Genomic DNA, 6000 nt, shown 5'->3' with positions numbered 1-6000 from the left:
CGGGGCAGCCGGGCCGGCGCGGCTCTGCTGCTGCTGGTCGTTGTCCCAGCTTCGGTTAAACTGCTGACGTGCCGCAGGAAAAGCGGCTGGATTTAGTACGTGTAGCTGGTTAGGAGTGCTGGGGAAAGCATCAAGGTTATTTTTAACTTCTGCATTTTATAAATGTATGCAGCCTTTGGCAGGCAGCTGTATTTATATTTGCTGAGTATGATTTAATGTTGAAATTCAAGACTAGACACCTGGATATTTTTTTTTTTTTTAGTATTTCCCCGTTATGTTAAAAATGGCATGTGAGGCATCAAGTTAATCTTTACTGATTTCTTTAATCAAAATGCCATCAGAAAAGTAATTTTGAGAAGCCAAAATTTTAATTGCCATAGTTAACTTGAGGACAATATCTATCAGTAATAAAAAGTTCGCACACGATACACTGTTCCCATCTATGCAGATCCCTCTGTGCTTTCCCAGAACACGCGGGTTGCTCCGGCGGCCAGCCAGCGCCCGGGCCAGGGCCACGGAGCCCCCGGTCTGCAGGGACAGCAGCGAATCTGCGCAGCTTCGACTTCCAGCAAAGGCAGTCAGCGTAATTTGGGGCAGAAAAGAAGGGAAAAGGTAGCAGGACAGCCAAGAGTGTGAAAGTTTTGAGTTACCAATATGTTATGTGTCAGGTTCCTACTTTTCCAGTTACAGTAAGTAGCTTTTTGTTACAATTGTTTGCCTAAGATGCCCCAAATAGATAACAATTAACCGAGGGTGCTTCCAATTTTCCCTAGCAAGGAAAATGTCCTTTTCATACTTGATTTCATATTAAGCATCGCTGGTTATTCGATGTACGAAACACTGTAAAATTTCCTTAATGCATCTTTCAGTCCTTTCAGAAACACTTTGGGAGAGCGCCCGTGTTCCGGTAGCTGCAGTGGTGGTTCCTGGAGGCGTCGGCGGGCACGGCGCGGCGCCGGACGAGCCCTGGTCCCGGGCCGCGCGCCGACGGTGCGTGAGGCGCGGAACCGAACTGCTGGTGAGGGACACGTGCTCATATTAAGAAATAGTGGATTAGCAAGAGTTTCTGGAGGCATGGAGACAGGATAAATGTTACAGAAACCTGACGGTAGTCAGTGTTGCTTGTGGGGAGCGTACTTCTGAACTTTTCTACAAACTGTATTATTATAAACCAAATTCCTAGAAAACCATCTGTTTCTGGAATGGGCATTTCTTTACCAACATGTACAAATAACCTTATTACAAAACTCTTTCTGAAAAGCTTCTATCTAGTGTTTGGAAGGTGGAGCTTTGTAAGACTTAGAATCACAAGCTTACAATTCCAGCTCTTTGTTCTGCCTCAGTCTTCGTCTATAGAAAGGACACGGTCACTAGCAGTTTTCAAATTTAAGGGTTACTGTTGGTGAGGCAATGAAGAAATAACAAGTAAATATAACTTTTAAGCATCACTGTATAATTTAGCTTGAATCTAGCTGTCATCTGGAATAGCACTTATGAGATAGGGGAAAATGAGATTCACTAATTGGTTGATTCTGTTAAGTTAAGGACATTCTCTGGTCACCAGACCCATGTCCTCTGTGTCTCTTTCACTCAGCGGTGTTGTTGGAAAAGTCTTTGTCCCAACGGCTGAGCAGGTAACTCAGAGTGCTTGGGCGGATGGCGTCCTTTGTCTTGAATTGTATCCACAATATTTAGTCGAATCGGTGAAGTTCTCTGCAATGGTACGGTATCAGATTAAGCGAAATCATTTTCTGGGAAGAAGCAGTTAATAGAGACTTTTGTAACTGAAAAGTACTGGGGGCTAATTTGGTCAAACATACACCTGTATGTCAGATGAACAGTGTTTTAGCATGTTATTTTGTTTTTCTTTATGAATGCGTGTTTTTTAAAGTAACCCAGTTTATCCTCCAGGTTAGCTTTCTTGCAGTTATCCTTTTTGGGTTTTGTACATTTTCCATTTTATGGATGTTCTTGAAAGAGAAAAGTGTTTATGATGTCTTCAGCAACATTATTTGTAAACACAGTAAGTATGGACTAAGAGAAGAGGTAGAATCTGAACTGCAGAAGCAAAGACAGTTTGCGCCTCAAAACTGCACCGGCAGTTTTCATTGAATAAAATTTAACCAGTATGCACCTCTTCAAAAAACAAACAAAACAAAACACCAAAACCCGACCAGAAAACTTCGCTGTTGTGTCACAGTATTGGTGGGTATGGAAAAGAAATTCTGCATTACTCTGGTTTAATACACTAAAATCAGCTGGACAAAATGTATAAATTTGATGTAGCTTTAAAGGTAGCCAGCTGCGTAGCATTTTATGGATAAAGCTATTTAAAGCACACTAGAGGTAACTTACCTTTAATAACCCAAGTGCAACTTGAATATGTAAATATTGACACAATAGTTTGTCATAGCTTCTTTTGGTATGTACTGTGTTACATACGCAGCAGTAATGCGCCGTGCTTTCAAATTAAGTTCATGGACAATTAACGAAGAGTGTGCTGAACTTTTTGCAAGAGTTCTCAGGCCTCGTGACTTGGCCAGATTCCAAGTTGGCTAATTATATAAGGTTATTTCCTGCTAATAAGAGATGCCATCACTTCCTGTCCTAAACTATTGTGCAGTCTTGTCTGCTGTGCAACAGCTCTTGTGCTTGCCCTGAAAAAGCTTCTTTCACTTGTGGATGTAATTGCTACAGATCCACATCAAAAATATTGAGGCTGGATTTTTGAATCCTTGTGGTTAAAGAAGCAACAGGAGTTAAAAAAGCCACAACACCCAACCCACTGCATCCTTTGATCAGAGAAAACTCAGTTTTTGTTTTGATGCAGAAATAGGAGAACTTCATCGACATAAAGAAAATTAACCAAGCTATTTTATAAGGTGTTTCAGAGGGTTTCACAGGGAAGGGGAAACGCTAAATATGCCTACACAGCAAAAAGCATCTGATTTTCTTGGAAGAAGATAACAATGAGCGGGATTTGCAAGTTAGTATTTCCCTGTCTTATTTCTTATAAAGGACTTGTAAAAAAAGGATACCAAAAAATCCTGATATTTTGTTTTTTATGTATCTCTTTTGGTCACTTTATTTTACAAAGATGTTGATGGAACAAGGTGAGGTCTCATGGTAGCGAAGGATTTTTAGTGCCGTAATTGCTGACGCTCCTGTTGGCGAGGCTGGTGTTTCTCCAGTCAATCAGAAACAAGTCGCCTAATTCTTTCCTAAGGTAGAAGTATTTTATCACCTGACTGAAAAATTTAAAATTAGCTTAGTTTTCATTCATTTGGAAGGTCAAAATGACACCCTGGGTACCTGGCCCCAATAAGCTGCAACTGAAAGCCCCCGAGTACTGAGGGTCAAACATTCAGAGCTGTGGATTTTAACCATAGAACGGAATGAGAGGAGCAGGATAGAGGGAACAGAGTGAAGAATAATGTTTTATCTGCCTACCTTTGAAGGCTTAATAATTTAATTGTTTAGAATGAACTGATCTTTCACATTGTTAGGGATTCAACTGGCTAACAAAAATACTACGTTTATTGACACCTGGGGCTTCCAGGTGGGAGGAGACATGGAAGGGGCTGGCGGAGCCCCGGGGGGGCTGGCGGAGCCCGGGGGCGGCTGGCGGAGCCCCGGGGGGGCTGGCGGAGCCCGGGCCGGGCTGGCGGAGCCCCGGGCCGGGCTGGCGGAGCCCCGGGCCGGCTGGCGGAGCCCCGGGCCGGCTGGAGGAGCCCCGGGCCGGCTGGCGGAGCCCCGGGGGAGCTGGAGGAGCCCCGGGCTGGCTGGCGGACGAGGCCGCTGAAAGGGGCCGGCAGGACAAATGCGAGTTCGCTGTCTTTTCAGAAGAGTGAAGAGCCCTTTGGCAGCTCAGGACTGCAAGGGAGCTGAAATAACTCGCAGCTAGTGTTGTCTCTCCCAGAGGGGTGCGTGATAAGCGCAGCGCACGTTCCAGCGAGTGTCTTTGGGAAGCTGTCTGTCACACACGCTGGTGCAGAAGCTCCTCAGGGAAGACTTTCAGACTTTGATAATCCATGTGAAACTGCAGTCTTTATCTAGATTCTTTCCCATCCTTTGGAAGTTCTTATTTGTCCCTTGTTCCAGTCATTTGACTTCAAATTTGTGTTTTCTGCAAACAGTTAACGGCTGTTCTTCTGGGGATTCATTTGCTTCAGCACCTTTGCAAAGCTGCAGAAGAAAAGCTACCTACATACTGATTTTTCAGCAATTAAACAGCATTTCTTAATGGAACCAACTTAGTGGCGAACACATCGATCCTGTTGCAAAGCTATTACTTTCGGTTTATATTGTACATAAACTTGTTTGTGCTTTTAAAGATGCCCTGGCCTTTTGTGCTTCTAACCTCTTGCAGTGGGACGTAGATCCTCCTTTGGCCACTCTGGGATGACGTAATAAAACCAGCGGAGTAGGAGTGTAAAGCCAGGAGTACTGAGACACGTCAGCTGGTATGAACGGCTGTGAGTGCCAGTGTCCCCTCTGCAGGGTCAACAGGCACCTGTGATGAGAATGAACCTCCTAAACACAGAGCAAACTCCGCAAAAAAGCTATGCCTTTGACTGGTTTACACTGTTATTGCTTTTGAATGTAATTTTCTAAAACGTAGATTACACATAAGAATTGAGTTATGTATTCCGTTTTTTATTAAAAATGACCTTTTTAAAAAAAATTAATGGCATGCATTAAATGCTAACTGTTTCTACCCTTCATTAGAAGAGTGACTAGTTCTACTAACCTTGCAGAAGCTTTGTTATTTTTTTTCTTGGATGGTAGCTTTCTACTGGTCCTTACTGTGTGTCCAATCTGTCTTAATATATTTTAAAATAATAAAATACCTGCCTTGCAAACACTACTCCGGGACATCTCTTAAGAGAAGTATATAGTAAGGTTTCAAGCCTCCAGTGAATACCGCATGGCCTTTTAAAACGCTTTAAAGGACTTTCTGTGTGTTTAGGTGGATAAGCAAGTCTGCCTGGAACAGAGCGCGCTGCAAGCCCGGGTCCGGCCCTGTGTGTGGCTTCAGGCTCGCGCACGAGCAGCCGGACGGCTCCAGGCGCAGGCTGAGAACCGGGCTGGTGGCTGCGGAGGCTGCGGGGGACCCTCCGGAGGAACCTCGGAACCGCATCTGCCTTTGGGAGACCCCACCGTGACCTTCACCCGCTCCGTCCCGGGCAAATCCTGGGCTTGGCCTTCCGGTTGTTGGTGTGAGGCGCATCACTGGTGGCACCGGTGGCACCGGTGTGAGGGTTCAGACATGTAGGGTTACGTGCCCGTAAGTGTGGAGCTTACTTGATTTTATTTCTATTTTCGTCCAATTCAGCAATTAAGTTTTTCTGTCAGTGAGTGCAACTAGTTAAAGAAATATTAATGATAGGGTCCAAAAGCATAGCAGAAAAGACAAAGGGAACTACAAAACAATACTCTGTCATGGTATGTATATATATATATATATATATATGTATTTTTATGGCACTTACTCCAGAAGCCTGAAAAGAATGCAAAGGCTAACTACATTTGGAATTAATCCACCATACAAAGAAAACAAAAGAAACGATAATCCTATTTTTGTAGAATACATGCTGCAGTTGGAATCTGCATTTTTTTAAATCGAGAATTACAGCTCTAGTATTGCCTGGGGGAGAACAGCCAAATTTGAAAGCCAGGAACCCTTCTGATGTAATAGTTAATCACTTTAAGGGCATCAGTGGTGTCCACTAACAACCGCTCCTGTTGAAAAACCATATTAAAACAAAGGAATTATTAATACATTTTTTAAACCTTGTAAGTTTTGTGCTAGTAAAACTGATTTGTTTGTGACCGAAGGAAAAATAATAAACTTTTAAACATATTTTGGTGCAGACTATAAAATACTATGTAGTGACCTAAAAACATTTTAAATTGTTGACTGAAGGCCAAATTACTATTCAGCACAATGAGAAAGATATGGTTTGTATTTTGATGTCAAATACGTCCCAGTGGTTTGAA

Source organism: Nesoenas mayeri (assembly GCF_963082525.1).
Source record: "Nesoenas mayeri genome assembly, chromosome: 6".
Lineage (NCBI taxonomy): Eukaryota > Metazoa > Chordata > Aves > Columbiformes > Columbidae > Nesoenas > Nesoenas mayeri.
This window is presented reverse-complemented; position numbering follows the sequence as displayed.